Source organism: Cupressus sempervirens, chromosome 10 (genome assembly GCF_028749045.1).
Source record: "Cupressus sempervirens isolate cs-2001-9-10 chromosome 10, ASM2874904v1, whole genome shotgun sequence".
NCBI lineage: Eukaryota > Viridiplantae > Streptophyta > Pinopsida > Cupressales > Cupressaceae > Cupressus > Cupressus sempervirens.
Window position 1 is genome coordinate 898935558 of NC_143127.1, and position 19014 is coordinate 898954571.

Genomic DNA, 19014 nt, shown 5'->3' on the forward strand with positions numbered 1-19014 from the left:
ACTCTTCTTGCAATGTCCTAAATAGTTTTATTTTATAAATCTTCCATAGTTACAGATAACAATCAAGTTGGTAATGCTTAATTATCGAGAGGCTTTGCATTACTAAAAAAATTATCTATTAATTTTCCATTCAAAATTTATATCGAAACAACTTAACATAGCAACCATGAAATGTATTACAATATCCTCTAATAGCATTTCCTTTACAACTGAGCACAAGCAACCGTCTAATAGTGATTCTCTTATAAATATAGTGACAATATTTTTGAGAAAACATCAAAACAACAATTTAAGGTGGGTATGGGTGTCCATACTCAACCCTAATTCCTCACGATGTAGTTAAATTGACTAACTATGAACATTCTTATATTTTCCTAACTTTAACAACTTAATACAATTAGAACAGTTCAAAATAGGTTGTTCAATTATGTACCACTTGCTTGTTTATCAGTTCCCTATGAACCTATACAAAGGATTCTGGTACTCTATTTCAAATGTTGTATTGTAGTGATCTAAGTACAAATTTCATCCTTGATTGGGATGACTCTTAGCCAATAGAGTGTTTGATAAAAGTTTACTATCTAATTCATAACCACTCCACACTGTTGAAAACTATAATAAAAGGTTCAAATTAATCTGTTATAAATAATCTCATATGACTACATGGTATCTCATCTATCCGTCGGCTTCAAAGCATTTGACATGCTACTCCCATATTGGTCGTGGATGGCGTTATCAACACAGACAGTCAATATAAGAAATTTAAAAAAAAAAAAAAAAACCGAACCAAACATGGTGCCCCTAAAGAGACAAGGGCGTCATTCCTAACCAATCTAAGAAATTTTTAAAAAAAAAAAAAAAAAACCGAACCAAACATGGTGCCCCTAAAGAGACAAGGGCGTCATTCCTAACCAATCTAATAAAGATTTAGAAAATTAATTGACACAACTTCAAAGAAACTGTCGTTTCCAACAAAGGCACTCCTACCAAAGATCATAACGTAATCCCCTCTTGTATATCATTTGACAACATCGATCGTAGTAAGCATTTCACACACAACGGCTATGGAAAATATTTCATACATCGGCTATGGAAAAATAGTTCACATACAAAAAAAACAAGCAACCACAACACTTGCATATTTACACCTACAAATTAAAAGGTCAAACAAGTATTTAATGATTTTTATTAATGAGAAAGGGAATCTGCGGATTGATGCTGGCTTATTTGCCTTGACGTACTCCCTTCGTCCTCCAAACCTCTCTACTGTTACCCAATCTCCGGCCGCTGGTCCAGGCAAGCAAGAAAGAGCCAGCAGCGAGCCATCACAGCATTTTATAGTGATTGGAGGCAGATTCAATTCTGAATGTGGTACAAAAACCATGAGAGCGTAGAATGGAAGGATTGGTACTATCGCAACAGTAAAGACGCTGCTAGCAATCTGTGAACTTCCTGCCAATGAAGCTATTGTGACAGGCGCACTCCTTAAGGAACTTCCGTCACAAACTCTGGTTCTCAGGAGCACGGCATTTGCATTTGCAAACCCTAATAGAAAAACTTGTTCTTTTCTTACTATACTGTTGTAGCTCATAACTGCCCTTGTCGAAGCATAACATGGTTTAGTAGCCTGTGCGGCAAAGAAAGCGACATTCCATGGTGGCCATCGGCATGAGCTTCTACTCTCTTTTTGTCGAGCTCCTCTGTATTCTGATTCTTATTGGTTTATCAAGGAATGATTCTGTTGGGATATAACAAATGTTTATTGCGACTATCGGCAAGATAGATTGAAGCCCAAAAAAAATTGGAGGGGTCTTAATTATTTTATCTCTGGTACACTAACGAAATCTGATGAAGAACCAAATATATACATGCGAATTGTCACTGTAAATTGGCTTGCTGAGGAGGAAATTAAATGAGACAAGATAGTCATAGTAAATTGCATGGAAACCACGATGAGACCTGCGAGAAGCAACAGAATGCCATAACGGTAATTGCATTGTGGAAAATGGGCGGTAAAAAAATTGAGTGACGCCTGTACAATTTTAATCTGCAATCTGTGCTATGTTGGCTTGCTCCAGTTGGACATTAATATTTTTGAGTTGGATTTGGAATATTTTATTGGCGATCACTAATTGAGCACGGTTTCCCCAATTCCTACCAAAACCGTTGGGGTGAAACTGAGGTAAGTTATATTTTATTAATTTAAAAACGGTTACAAGAATCAGAATCCCTGATCCACGTGGCAATCAGAATGCCAATTTATTTGACAAAGAAAGTTGGGCTATGACAGAGAATGTGTGAATCCAGCGGATGAAGAGTAGAACTGCTTCCAAAAAATGTTTTTCCTTTGCCAAAGTGGTGTCTATGCATGTCTTGACAGGCATCGCCGTTTGTTTTAAGCAGCAATTGGGACTGGTGCTTTTGTTGGATGCACACATACTTGATGACCACTCCATTTTATATGCAAACCTTCTGAACAGAAGCCCACGTTAGGTTGAATTAAAGTAGCAGATCAGAAATGAGTATGAGCCGAGTACCCTTTGTATGTGGAGACCAATTTCTTCATCGTGTTTTAGGAATTTATGCTGGTAGAAGGGGACGATTCAGATTGGAGTTTGTATGTAGAATGCAAGCACCATTTCCATCAAATGACTTACACACATGGCGAGGACAATTTTATTATCTTAAAATACTCCCCAATTTGTCGGATACTTTTTCTTTCAACATGGTATGAAGTATATCGTTGATTAATATGGGCAAACAGTTGAATAGATGTTGTACTTAATGTTCCCAATGAGCGCGTGGAAGAAACACAAAGGTAGTGGTGCAGTGTGTTAGTTTCTTGGATGTTATGTTCGTGGTTTTGGTCGCCAAAATGAATAAGTAGCAAAGAAAAGTTATGTTGATATCCATTATCCCACATTGGTCAAGATAGAAATCTTCCCTACATTTTTAAGTCCAAACATACACCATTTAAATTTCTTAAGTTTGTGGCTTCTGAATAAGGAAAGGAGGTTACGTGCGCAGGCCCCAGCCATGTAAGTGAGAAAGAGGTGATTTTGACCGACGAGCATGCAGACCAAACAGATGACATCAGCGATGGTGTCGGCCTGAGCAAATAAGAACTCAACATGTGGTGGCAAGTCCGGATAGTGATTTGGCGAGATTGATGAATAGGAGTGCAACACGTGACACATATCTCGGGGCAAGACTAGTAGTCAGACAATCGCACATCTACTTGGTGATTGCAAAGACACGTGGTAGATAGGTGGATAGTGATTTGGCGAGACTAATGAATAGGAGCGCAACACATCACGTGGCAGTTAAGTGGATAGTGATTTGGCGAGATTGATGAATAGGAGCACAACATGTGGCACATATCTCAAGGCAGGCCTAGTAATCAGACAATTGCAAATCTAGTTGGTGATTGCGAAGACACATGGCAGTTAGGTGACAGTTAACACGGTTGGCAGTTAGTTGAGGTAGTTGAGGTTAGAGCATCGTGACTAACCTTTGAACGTAGTTAGGGTTTGAGGTTGCAAAGCCGCAAAATGGTGACATGTGGCATCAGTGGTGACACGTGGCACCAAGGTGGGTGGAGGTGCCCAATGTGCTTATGTAGCTGGATGACTATACAGAGCAAACTAAACATATTGTGACACATGTCATAGTCTTAGTTGACCAAGTTTTACCTGAAATGGAAAGTGGAGGGAAAATGCAAGATTCAGAAAAAATATATATATATGTTTCACTCATTCTAGCTTTTTAAATTAAAACTAATTTATATTGTATAGTTTGAACTTTGGGTTAAAATGAGAATATTTCCAAGAAATTAAGATCTATTAACCAGTTTTGAACTTGCAACTTATTTTGGACACCTTCGGAATGTTTTTTGAGGTCAATATAGGCTTATCATATATCAACAGAAAGTTCTCAGAGTATGCTTTCCAAATTGACCAATAGTTTTTGCATAGGTATCCATAGGTAAAAGTTATACTAGGTTTTGTCTAAAGTGCTTCTTATTCAACTACATTCTAGTATGGCTAGTTCAAAATCAATTTCTAGCCAAACAGTGAAATGGGTGTGCGCCAAATTTGGAGAGGTTCATTTTAAGAGTATTGTTTTGTCTCCAAATCATTTTGGTAGGTGTTTTGGCAACTTTTGACAATTGATCAGATATTTTATTAGAAGGGGTATTTCTCATCATTCAAGGAGATATTTTCAGAGTTGGTTATATCATAAGAAACAGATATATCAATTTCAAATGCTATCATTATAGAGAACCAATATGGATATCTATCGTCATTAAATCCATACTTTATAGTAGATCTTATTTTCATCAAATAAAATGCAAAAGAACATTTGTCTTTTTAAAACAATATATTACCAGAGATTACCTATAATCCATTATTCTAACACCTGGAGGGTCTTCGTCGCGCGATAAAATCACCTACACAGTATATAGACAGTAGGTTATCGTACAAGTGAATTTATGAAGTATTATTTACTATATAAAACATTTAACACTGCCACTGTATTGAATTTTGAGATATATAACAGGAAGCCTGTGAAGCAGCTTCATTCACAACGTATAGGTGATCTCCCATGGAAAGCAATAACCAGACACTCCAAGTTAAACTTACTATTACATAATTGAACAAATCTATCTAATCTCTAAAGATTGTTAAAAACCTTAAAGCTGAGAAAAAATTAGAATGAGTACGGCTATTGAAAACTTGAACAAGATATAGGTATCAAGTATTTTTTCAGGTCCAAGAGAAACATTCAGCCACTCATTATGCCTTCCTATTAGTTACAATAAATTTCAGAACCCTCAATAAATCCTTGACGTCCTGGATATATATCATGGATAGTGAATATTTGGGGCTTATTTATTGTAACTTTCAACATCATGGGTTTACAATTTGTGATAATTAAGTGATAGATCCACTGATAGGTAGTTTAATGATTGATCACATGATTGAAAGTAGTTTAATGATTCATTATGTAGGTATACCCATACTCGATGAAGCACAAAAGTAAGATATCCTATTGTAATTTAACTACTTCCCTTTTCTAGTGATCATTAGTTTCCATGTATCCTAGTCATCCATTCTTTGTGGTGGGGCGGGGGCCTCTTCAGTTTTCTTTTTTTCATGGTCAACAAAAACATTTTGTTTGTCTTCTTCCATTATTCCGTCTGAAGGTGCTGGGGCCAATTTTTCTTCTTCCTCAACTATTATTTGAACATCCTTCTCTTCATGTGAATACTTTTCTCAACTAATTGTTGTTCCTCGTCAGCTTTGTCCAAGCCTTGTGATTTTTCCTCTACTACCACTTGTAAAGATTATGATATTGAGGCATATTTTTCCACCCATTCATTTTAAAATAAGTCATCTGGCCAATCAAAATTAAGCATTTCTTTCTCCTTAGCCATAATGCTCTTTCTCATCTTCTTTAACTCTTCAAACTTGGGCCAAAAAGAATCAAAGAATTTTTGAACATTCACTATTTCTTCAATTGTTCCAGAAAACTAGATATTATCCTCCTTGTTTATGATGCCATTCATTCATGAGATCATAATTTATTTCAATTTATTTCTCCATACTTCCTTTGACTTAGAATTAATTAGGTTACTCAAGACACAGGGAAAAAGATCAAAATTCTTACTCACATATTTCAAAAAACATATTTTCATCTTCTATGAAATATGTTTCTTCTTCCATAAAAATCTAGTAGGTTAGTGGTCTAATTATATGTTCTTTTAATCCATGTATCTATGTCAGTTTTATCAATTATATTGACACACCAATCAGTTACCTCTTGCTCCCTACTAATCAACTTGTCCAAAATTGGTCTTATAATAAGTTTGTTCTTCTTTAGCTCACTTTGTGTATCTACTAGTTTAGACATTTCAAAATGACACAAGGGTCAATTAACATGGTCAACCAAAAATAGAATAGCATCTCTGATTTTATCTTCATATTTATGTGATGCTTCTACTTGTGTAGCTCTGAGTTTAGCCTATTCTTCTTCTAAATCCTCCTTAGTATGATATTTTTGATGTTGAGGAGTGTATGGAATATCAACAATAGGCCCAGTTGGAGGAGGTGGAGTAGGTGATGCTATAATCATTGCTTGGCTCATCTCTCCCACCATCTTCCTTTTTCCTTGCTTCTTTTCTAGGTTAGCAATGATTCTTTCCATTTTAGTGAATTTTCTCCCTTTTTCACCATATGCTTCCAAGAACTTTTCAAATCTAGTATTTAGATCAATGAATTTTTGTTTGTCTTTCTTGGCCACATCCAAACTGAAATCAACTACTTCTTTATTCATTACAGCTAATTGTTCACTATTAATTTCTGATACTCTGTATACCATTAAGCTCCATGTATGTTTTGAATTTGAAATATCTTGGAGTATGACTCACTCCTTTTTTGTATTAACCACATCACCAATGTTTGGTGGTCTCCACTATATTTTACTCCTTTATGAGCCTCCCTGGCTTCTTCTTTTGTTTTCAACTTTATTTCCTTTTCCTATCTAATGGCATTGAAAACCATGGCATTGGCAATGTTCCACTTAGGGATTATAAGGACACCATAATCCTTTAGCAATTTCCTTCTAGCCTCTGGAGTTATCTAGTCAAAATTTTGCATTAATTCTTCCTTTACTTCCTCTTCTATTGTAGAGTCCTCTTTATCAAGTTGTTTTGCTTTTAATTTCTTGCATTTTGCCTAAAAAATTGAAATACTAACTCTCCACAAGAATTGAATAAGTGTCCCAAACTTAAAAAATAAACCTCCTAGAGTCATGTTCAATACTAGGATCCATTTCTCTTCCCTTGAAATCCTCAAATGTTTGAGGTCTAGAACCGACATTGGGGGCTCTTGTGGAATTCCTTCCTCTAATTCTGATGTTGTTAAAAAAACATCATCTTGGCCTACCATCTATCTCAGTTGCTCCCTCATTGTATATTCACTATCAAAACGCATCAAATTTTGGGAAGGTGAATATTCCTCAGTCCTTGATGAAGTCCCCACTACTAATTTTTTTCTCTTTGTAGATGGCTTCGAGGGAGGGCTCTCAGAATATTTCCTTTGGTATATTGGCACAGGATGTGCATGTATGGTCCTAGACACAATATATTCAGATCTTCTTTAGAGGGTATACTATCCTGGATTTATGACATATTTTTCTGCAAGCTTCTTCATTACCTCCTTTTCCTGATCCGGATATGCATTTTTCAAGGATTCTTTCTTTTCATTCAAAACTTGTATGATCTCAGCAAAATGTAACATTAATTTACTAATTTTGTCACCCCAAAACTTTGCATCCTTTAATGGATCATAATCTTTATCAAGAGAATTTAAATAAATTCTATAACTTTACCAAAAACTCACCATTTTTTTATTTTTCACCTCTTGCTCTTGCAAAGATAATTCATTTCTTATGACATCCTTAGGCTAATAAAAATTATGACTATAGCTCCTGGCCTTAGTCCTTTCTCTAAACATTTCATATTAATCCTTAGGATCTGCAAACCTAGGGTGTCATGGGCCATTTGGTATTTATCCAAAAAAATTCCAAGGTGCTTCCAACCACCCTTTGTTATCATGAATTGGTGGGCCACTATAAAACTTGGGAAAATTGTTCCTTTTCACCTCCCCGCCAATTCTCTTTCCTCTAGTCCCCTGACTTTCCATAAAAATTGAACAACACCTAGACCTTGAGAGGAACTTAGTAGGGTAATACATGGGCTCTACCTTGAAAATCATATACTCTAAAAATATTAGAAACAGGGTAAGGGATAATGTCTCCCCAATTGTAGCTTACCTTTAACCCTATGGCATACTCTTTTGGCCTGATTAATTCCATCAAGGGTTTGGGAATTTGAGGGTTGTCCTCTGCTAAAAGTGCCCTCATTTTTTATGCAAAACATCTATCAAAACTAACAAAATTGGCATCTGTAAATTCCTACCTAACATATCAACACTCCATAGTTGCACTGACATTTTTTCACCTTCATGCTCCTTTTATAACTTCATTTCCTTTCCAAAAACCAAAACACCTTTAAAAAGGCATATGTACATAAGCATGGAATACCAACCAAAAGGCTTATCAACTTTACACTTTCTTATTCCAATCATTCCATTATGGATCTCCTCAGCCAGATAAGAAACAAAATACAAAATTGAGCTCATTCCATACTATAGAATTTGAGCTACCATATACATTAAAGGTACTGGGATATAGTCTTGCATGTCTATACCAAAAACTTTACACAAAGAAACATACAATACCTAAGCCCTAGGGTTAAAGTACTTTTTCAGCAGAGGTTCTGGGGTGGATGATGTAAACAATTTTAAACTCCTCACCTTGGAAAAACTATCTTGAGGTGGTCCACTCCTGAGGTATATTTTCTATGCATCATAATTTTCTTCCAGCTTCCCAAAATCAATCTTCTCATGCAAGGGAGTGTTAGGGTTCAGCATGAAGACATCTCTAATTACCTCTTCTGTCACCTTAAAAAGAACATCTCCAAATTGATTTCTTACTAGTCGTAACACAAGATCATATCTCTTAGCAAGAATAGTTAACAAATCCACATCCATGAATACTCCTGGTACAATCAATTTACCAACACCAAACTCCCATACATTGTTGTGGGGTGTATCTTTTTTTCACTGGGAAAAACATTTCTTAAATAGTTCCAAGTAACCCATGGAAGTTTGGCATCCCTTAATAAGTTTCCCTTATCATATAAACCCTCCATCAACTTTCAGGCTAGGGGTTTTAGGAATTAATTCTTTACTCTTGGTTGTTTCATTAGTTGAAGCATTCAATTACTCAAGAAAATCATCATGAACATTTCTATGTTGGTAATCTACCTTTCTAGGGAAATCCCTTCTAGGAGGCATCTTCACAACAACAAAAATTTCTTTATCTCGAGGGACAAGAACTTACTGAAATATTTTTTCTATTTCCCTATCATAACAATTCACAATCTCCTGGCACTGAATTCTTTTCTCTTTTCACTTTGCTATGATATTCAATCATTCATTTACAAAAAAGAATGTGATGTGTGCATTATATTTTTGAATTACATCCACACAAGGAAACTTATCTCACCATTAATATTTTGTAGAGAATGGGTATGCATGCATTGCAGATGCTTTTGAAAATATATTGTTGATTCATAACGCATTTGATGGCCACAATTGAATTTCATCGCTGAATTGTCTTTCTACATGTTCATATGGTAGTCAAATCAATTATAAATTGCCAACTAGAAAACACCTCATCTTTATAAATCCTTGTTGTACTGGTTGGAAAACCATGGACACGTCATGCCTTATCGCTTTGTTGCTATGGTTAAAAATCTTACTACTTTCAATAGTAATAAAGCGATAGTCGTAGATCTATTTTGTATTGGATGATATCTAGATTAAACTTATTTCCTTCAGTGTTTTTTTTCATGGTTGGCTCACCCATGACATGTGACATCACATCGCATAGTCTCTATGGCTAAAAACCTTGCATCTTTCTTTAACAATGTACTGATGTCCATTGATCTATTTCTGATCCAATGGTTGGGACATCTTGTTAACATATCATACAACTAGGCCCACAAGGTCCATGCGTAACATTGTCACATCACATTGGTTAAAGGGCTTGAAATTTTCCATAGCCACAATATGATAACCATGGATTGGCTTTTGATTTGATGGCTGAGAGAAATCATGTTTACTTTTCTTTTTATGGCCCACCAAGACACGTGGCACCATGTCACATTGTTTCTTTATTTAAAAATGTTGCTACTTTCATTGGTGATAATGCAATTTCCATAGATCTATTTCTACATCAATGATCTTAGTTTTATCTAATAACATTGCATAGCTGGCCCACCACAACATGTGGTGCCATGTCGCTTTCTTGCAATTCATAAACAAAAATGTATCTTTTAATCACAATAATGTGATGATCATTGATCTAGGCAAGATCAATTGTGTTAAAAACAACACCTTCACTATAGGATATGACCCTCCCAAGACACATGTTGTGTTCTTGCTTTGTGGCATTGTTTAAACACTGAGAACCTTTCCATCGTGACAAAGCGATATTCATTGATCTTCAACCAAATCAATGGTTTAAACAAATCTTTAAAATATTTTATGACCAAATCAAATTCTGACACTTGTTAGTCATTGGTGATGTTTTCTTTATGAATTCCATAGCGCTTAGGGTCCCACTACGTATATGCGTCTTACTGTCGGATAGTCGCATTGATAAAAACCTTGTGTTTGGTCATAGCGACGTGCTAACAACCCTTATCTGATTTTGATCCCAAGGTCCACGACAAATTTTAAAAGTTACATTTTGTGGCCCCCACTGGACATATGTTTGAAAGTCGCATTCTCTCAAAGATTAACACTCTTTCAAATCCTAATAACAATAAAGCGATGATCGTTGATTAAAACAAAATCTAATGGTTGCAAATGATCCATAGCATGGGTCCACCATTGGTAAAAGTGTAGCGAGAAATTTCATTTCGAAGGATCTATCATAATTAATTCACAACAAAGGGAAAATAAAACATGAAAAGCTTAGGATATGAAAATTTTAATAAGATTACCCTTTTATCAAAGCAAAACCCTAAAATGAAAGGTTCAAAAATAGAACAAGGATAAACCTTCTTCTTTGTTATTTAGGGTTTCTGACAATAATTTCCTGACCTAAAAATTTAAAAGTGAGATCGTTACAAAAAATGTTTTTCAAATCTAGGTTTAATAAACTATTAACTCCTAAAAGGGGCTAACACAATATTCAATCCCGCATAATACTCTCAACTAGGGATGTCAGGTAGCAATGAGGTTATTCATATCGCCCCAGTCTAGGTTTTGGAGACTTTCATTAAGTTTTGATTAATAACATTACCAAAGGGAATCACAAAAAATGGGCTTCTTTAAGTCGATTCCTTAATGAGTATCAGATTCAATTTTATTTGAATCAATTCATTCATATAAACTAAAATGATGACCCAATGTCTTTAGATATATTGTAGAAAGAGGAGATTACTTGATCTCAATCGAGAAATGTACACATCATTTGCATATGAATGGGTATCTATGCATGAAGGGAGGTCCCATAATTGGCTTTTGGAATTAAAATGTCAATGTCAACTGAACACATTTGAAGAAGTCATGCTATGAGTTAGTGCTACCTCCTTGTAAAATATCAACTTGATATTTAATCGGTTAAGCATACCTTTCATATTCTCAACTTGCCAAGGATGCTTTCAAACTAGAACATTCAGTGTTCTCCATTACACTATTTCTTAGGCCATGATTGTTCATTAGGATTATAGAGGGCTCATAGTTTAATGCATCACAAAAAATTTGGGACTCAAATTCCCCGTTTTCAATTTTCAATCTATGCTTCCAAATCTAGATCCTGCATATTTAAATGCCTCGTCCTTGGTTATGCACTTTTGAACTAGTGGCCATGCCTTTAAACCTTGGACAATACACTTTTGAGTTGGTTTCACACTTGGCAACTTGAAGCATCAAACTATACCTTTGAATTGAATCTTGAAGCTGAACTCCTGAATTGATGAATCTACATTTTAGACTTTGAACTTTCTCCAAGCTATTATGAAACTACATTTTGAGTCTAAATCTTCCCTTTTGAACCAATGAACATGTGTTTCTGGACTAGAACTTTGGACTTCTGATAAGGAGTGTTTAAACCTATATGCCAAAATCTTAAACTTGAACCATGAAATAGAATGAAATCAGGTGTATTTGCAAAAACTTGTGGAACCTTTTGAACTACTTTGAACCAGTTGAACCATTTTAACTTCGGTTCAATGAGGTTCTTGGGCTCATGCATAATAGATAAATATTCATCTGAAAGAAGATTGACATGTGAGACATCCAAATTTTGAATTTTTAAATTGGGGTTTGTGTAGGGGCTAACAATGAGCATATCTAAGTTCCTCTTTTGATTAGCATTATAATTATCATAAAATTTCTTCAGCTTTACTAAGTTACCTTCATTCATCTTACGAATCCTTGGTTTCCAATTCTTCTTTTTCTTTCCATTGTTTCTTGGCTCTGCCTAATCTTCCTTAGGTTGATCTGTAGGTAAAGAAATCGATCCTCTCATCCTTCTCTTAACTAGTGCAACTTCAGGCATATATGGCTTCTTCATTCACAAGTATATTGTCTCTATCCTTGGTTTCTTGTTAGGTGAAGGTGCTAGGCTAGCTTCCATTTCATTTACCCTTTTAACTTTCTTAGGTGATTCCTCCTCCTTTTCCACCTTAAATATTTTTACTATTGCTTGTGCACCTAATGGAGAGGTCCTTGTTGACCTTCTTGTAGTTTCTACTAGTGTAGACTGAACTTTTTCTATGTTGACTTCTTCCTCTATTGTAGTCTCAACTAATGTTGTCATAGGTGTAGCAAGTGTAGGTGTTGATGGTTGTGGTATCTATGGTGTACTAGTTGTTGCAAGGGTACTAGGTGAGGCCTCCATTTCCAATGATTTAAACAACAAAATATTACTCTTCCCACTACCCTCCATCTCTAAGGTTGTCTATTTTATATCGGCATACTCTTCCTTGGTCATCTTGGGTACCAAATTAGGCTTAGTATTTACCAATTCTAAATGGTCAATGCCCAAAAGCCACCAAAAATATATTGTTTCCCTCTTCTTGTGATTTTTATACTCTAAGGGTATACTTGACTACTTTTTTTCACCTAAATTGTATGAAACAAAAAGGGTTTCTTAAGGATGTTCTCATCTTTCCATCAATATAATTTCTATCAAAATACAAGTTCATAAAGTAATTGTTAATTATATTCTAATAGAGTTACTTATAAAGTGTTGATTGACATAGTGATTGAAAAACATCTATAACTTAAAAAAGGTACAACCTTTTTAAAATTTGGAAGATGAGTTGCATTCTATGATTCAAGAAAAAAATTGATAAATTTTGTTAAGTTTTGAATGAGTTAAGGTGGTAGGGCATGGGATTTTTTTAATTCTAAAAATATTGTAGTAGAAAACTCATAATTAATTAATTATTTGGAATACAATTACACAAAAATATGCATTGTATCCGAGAATGAGTCTAAGTTTGTTATACCTAGAATTTTGTGAAAATATTATTATTTGATTGTGATTAAGGTGGTCAGACTATTATGTGACTTTTTCTGCAAGAGAAAAATAAATTTACAAAATAATCTTCTAGTATCAAAATGTGAGATAAAAATAAATGATATTATAATCCTTGTATTTAAGAAAAGAGTAATAAAAAAATATTTTACCAAAAACTCTCTTAAATAGAAGAGTTAATTGTTAAAGGATAATTAAAGGTTGCCTTTACAAAAGGGTGTGATGGTTTTGAAGCTTACCCTAAAGAGATATACAAGTCATTTGTGAAGAAGGGGGAGGGGGGTTACTCAAGAAATGACAAGAAAAGGAGAAAAAATAAAATAAGAAGAAAATAATTTTGACAGTAGGTACATAGAGTGCATAGTGAGGGTCTTGGTTGAGCTATGAGCATTGGAGAAGGGGCAGATAGTGTGTGTTCAACTCAGGGTACAATGTACACTTGGGAGTGTCCTAGCCAGGGCTATGTTAAATGTTCATGTTATAATGCATGTGTTTCATACTGTGAAGGTATGTGGGGTTCTGAGGAAGAACCATGTCCTCTTGTGAATGCTTCTTGCCCAAGAAAATACCAATACCTGTAACTAATCCTCTGCCTATAAACCTTCTTCTATGGACAAAATAGTCAGGATTCATAGATAATTACAAATCCATTTCATATGGTAACACATGTCATAATTCTTCTATTATATCATTTCATGTCATAGTTAGTTTGGCTATCTATGTTTTAAATTAAATTAATCACAACTTACAATGGTCTATCAATACTATTTAATCTATTATTTCTACTAAAATTATTTATTTGGATCGAGAAAAGTGACATCATAATTGGTATCAAAGCATGTTTTCTTGTCAACTTAATGAGGAATATGTTTGCACATAGAGAAGTGTAATTCAGGCTACATAATAGAAGAATGGAAAAATTTTTAAAAGAAATTTTAAAAAAAGAAGATTTTCATAGAGAATTCCACAGAAAAAAAATCAAGTTGGAAGAGTATTGTATGAATGAGAAGAAACTTGATCAATGATTAGCTGTAAATAAAGCAAGCAGTAAATTGAGAATTATTAGGGAGAAAGCCAGGGAAGATAATAATAAATTCTTACTTTGAATTATATTCAAAGAATACCAATCCACACACACACAAATATAAAGCATGAATGACAGGAGACTACCCAATCAAATAAACATTACAAACAATGACCATTATTAGTAAGACAAAAAAAAAAAATCTTCCAACTATGTCTTGGGTAGCAATTACGATCAAGGCATAGAGTTGTTGGCAATGCAATAAATTAGCAAACTAATTAAATAATACTATCTCGCATATTGCTCAATGAATGGAATCAAACATAGAAGAACACTGGTAACCTTTCAATATGACTATGTCTAGTTCTACACTTCATGCAAGATGTGAGACATATTAGCAATTAAGCCAAAGAAAAAAAAGATAGATAGGCCTCTCACTTACTTTAAAAATTACCATAACAAGAAGTGGAATGATATCAAATAAAAATTATTCATGACTAAAAAAAGTTCATGAAAATAGGAGAAAAAAATTATAAATCTTGATTCAAACATTACAACATTCAGTATAAATTGGTCACAAACTTTATCTGGAGACTGCGCGAATTAATAGGGACATGATAAGATAGTTTATATGTTTATTATTCTTTATCATATGCATTCAAAAGAGCTTTATAAAATTGATTAAGAGTAAATATCAATCTGTTACATTATAAGATGAAGAACCCATGGGAACATATCTTAAATACAATGATTTTTATGTAACCTAATGTAGAGGATCGCAATAATGTTATATTACCACAAAAATTAGCATCAAACACCATGCAAGAGTTGTTGGTGATTAATTGAAACTAACAACTCATTACTATTGGTGATTAATTCAAACTAACAACTCATTACTCTTCTAAATCTTAACTTCTAGGTTACTTCCAATTTGGATGGTGAAACTGGACTATCTACATGATGCATTATGTTAATTGGGTATAAAACTTACATGTTTTAGTTATTGTTGGGCATTTCACCGTGATTTCCTATTCTATGGGGTGATTGGTTTTGCATAAATGCTCACATTTTGTAATTGATACACAATGAATGAATAATAGAATTTCATTATTAATCAACTCTGTTTTTCCTCTATTTCTGTAATTTTTTGCTTTTATCTTTCAACAAGATCGTTCTTTAATTGTTAGATTTAGCATAAGTAGAAAATTCTGCATATTATCAAAGCTTAGGGAGCTGGAAGAAGAAGTATTCATGTTTATTTGCTAGTATTTCAGCCCAGAGCTTGTTTAGAATGATTTTTTTTCATTGGATTGGGGGTTGTTAATGTTTTATTTTTGTAATCACGAATTGAGATAACATTCCATTTTTGGGGGAGATCAATTGCATCTAGTATTTTTTTTATCCTTCTGTTGTCAAGCTAACCTTAGAGAATTATCTTTCTTGGAAAAAGGGGATAGAGAATCACTGCCTTGAGCAATATCTATTGCCCTATTTCCTCAGACATATTTCTGAGCCAAGCAATTATGAACAGAAAATTGTATGGTTGAATAGTAATGATATTATTTATGGACTAATATGTCTTACTATTTCTAAGGATATTTTATATCATATAGAGCACACAAAGTGCCCTTTCATTGCTTGGAGCATCATCTGACAATTGTATGGAGACATTTATTCTTCATCTAAAAGTGATGATTCCTTGGATAACCAAGCTTCTATGGGTCTATGGGCGATACTAAGATTTCAGTTACCTCATCTTATGTGAACAAATCCTTTGTGGATGATCAATTTATTGATAACCCTCGTGCTCCTATTGTTTCTTCAGAGATTAGAGTTGCTTCATCGAAAGCTTCCAATGTTTCTTTGCAACAGGATCATTTGTGTCCTCTAGATTCAATTCATTGGGATAGATTTCTACCAGACATATCATTTTTGTTTGTAGAATCCCTCATTTCAGATCTATATTAGAGCACTAATTTTATTCATCTTCTCTTTGATGAAGGTGACTCTTATTTAGTTGTCGTGAGGGAACCTTTTGGTCCTCTTCTTCCTTCTCTACATATGATTTTGGATACATTTGCACAATATTCTGAGGAGATCTATTTGCCTTTTGAGGTGAAAAATGTGTCTTTTGATTATGTTATCCATCAGTTTCTAAAATATTCTAGCTATTTCAAGATCTATACAGAGATAATGGAGAAATTTTATGAGGCATTGAATCTTGAGATTTCTTCCTACATATTCCTTTCGGGATTGGGAAGACTTTACTCATACATCTTCAATTTTGTTTCTTCCTAAAGGGAAGAATGTTGTTCAAAGATCATGGACCACCTTTTGCACTCAGCTTCGAGCATCTATCGTTGACTACACATTGCTGAGGGAACTATCTTCTCTTCCAATTCACTTTCTTAGAGAACTTCTTGGAGTGAAAGAAATTGTAGCATGGTAACTTTATTTCTTTATTAGCATCTATTTTGAGGGGGGTTTTTATGCCCACTAGGGTTTTCCCTCTTTCCTCTCTCTTTTCTTTAGATATTTCTTTTCTCCTTAGTTAGAATTTAGGGGGGTTTTGGTGATTAATTCAAACTAATAGCTCATTATTGTTGGTGATTAATTCAAACTAACAACTCATTACTCCTCTAAATCTTAACTTCTAGTTTACTTCCAGTTTGGACAGTGAAACTGGACTATCTAGATGTTGCATTATGTTAATTGGGGATAAAACTTACATGTGTCGGTTATTGTTGGGTATTTCATCGTGATTTCCTATTCTATGGGGTGATTGGTTTTGCATAAATGCTCACATTTTGTAATTGATACACAATGAATGAATAATAGAGTTTCATTATTAATCAGCTCTATTTTTCCTCTATTTCTGTAATTTTTTGCTTTTATCTTTTAGCAAGATCATTCTTTAAGATTCAGATTTAGCATGAGTAGAAAATTCTATAAGAGCCAATATGAGTTAGAAAAGATCAAAGACATCAGAATTATTGTTTCCATAAAATGCCTCGCGTTTTGGTTCTAATTGTACAGTGCTTGATTTAAATCCATCTCTCTAGTCCAAAGAGACAAGGATGCTTATGTAATTCAACAAGAAAGAAGTCTCTTGTAAAAAGGAAATCAAGAAATCATTGGACTGATAATGGGAAAATATAAGTGAAAACCAAGCATCATAGAGATAATAAATAGTTTATATAAAAAATGGATATTTAAAATGATCATGGGATGGAACAATATTATTGATCATGTTCTATTTAGCATTGACTGGAGGAATTTTTAATTTTCTTACGAGTTCCACTATCATCATATCGAGGGAGGCAACAAACTAATGCTCCATTTTGAGCTCCATGTTGGAAACATATATGCATATATTAAATTGTTGAGAGAACTATTATCATGGATCTATAAAACCATTGTGCATATATTAATAGGGATTAAAGGAAAGATAGTTTTTCGTGGAAAGCATAAAGGATAAATAATAAGATAAAAATGAATTCATCCTTGTCATAGCCAAAAAGGGGATATTTTGGCATCGAATAGAACGGAAGGAAAATAAAAGTCGTTAAATAGAACCAAATGGAATCCCTTACGGACAACCGACAATAAATTGAAAAAATAAATATATATAAAGTATCACCCATTCAATGACGTCAATGTGGACGAAGGGAGATAAATAAGAGACCTCAAACATAAGTCTCACAGGATACATTGGAGCAGATAAATAAGGAGAAACAATAATAATCATATTTAATAATAATGTTATTTACTGGCCATGGATTTAGAAAAAATGGATGTATCCAATCAAGAAGATTCAAGCATTATCTCAAATAATCGATATATGAATACTCTGAAATTATTAAGACAATTCAGCAATTGAAGGTTTGACCATGAAATGCGCAGTTCAAACTTAGACAAATCATCAATTTCAAATATAGTTTTAAAAAATCTTTCAAGTAACATGTAAAATTTGTAGATCAGAAACTGTTTCTCTCTGTTATACAAATCAGAACCTCTCATTATTTGTATCTTATAGTTTGCCTTTATTGGTTCTTGAATAGTAGTAATCGACCCTTTAACAAATAGATTATTTTTTAAAGCATATAAATCAGTTTGAAGAAGGAACTGATATCTTACTCTTATGCAACAAAACACCACCAATGTTTTCAATAGAATGGATCGATTTTCTTAGCTAATTCACTCCATTCAATAATAATAAAATTTCACCTTTTTTTTTAAAGTCCCTTTTAAGTCAAAGTATGATGTTGATACTTATAAAAATGATTATTTCCTGTTATAGGATTTTAACATTTGAAAATATAGATCAGATTTTCATGAATCGGTTAAAAATAATAATGGGTTAAGAGCCTAAATTGCAGATTTAAAGAGGTAATATGTTATATTGCAGCAAAATCCATGATGCTTTCAAAACAAATCTGCATAAGTGGCTCTAAGAATAATTCAAAAACATCCCAATATGAATCGATTTTATGTAGACATAATGAGCTAGGTTCCTTTAACGAACCAGTCTTCAATTCTTTGTGGATGATTAAATTGATACTTGCTGATTTAGAAATTATGACAACTCATATTATTCTTTCAGAATCAATTCGTTAGATGGAACTCATATTTAGCCAGCACCATAGAAACAATCCCAACCATGGAAGGGAGAATAGTAATTTCCATCAGAGATTTCGTACTGATTATAATCTGCAACATATATAGGGAGTCAAAAGGGTAAAGCGATCCCACTTTATGTAAGGAGTAAATAATTATACACATGGATACGATAAGAAAAGAAGGGATGA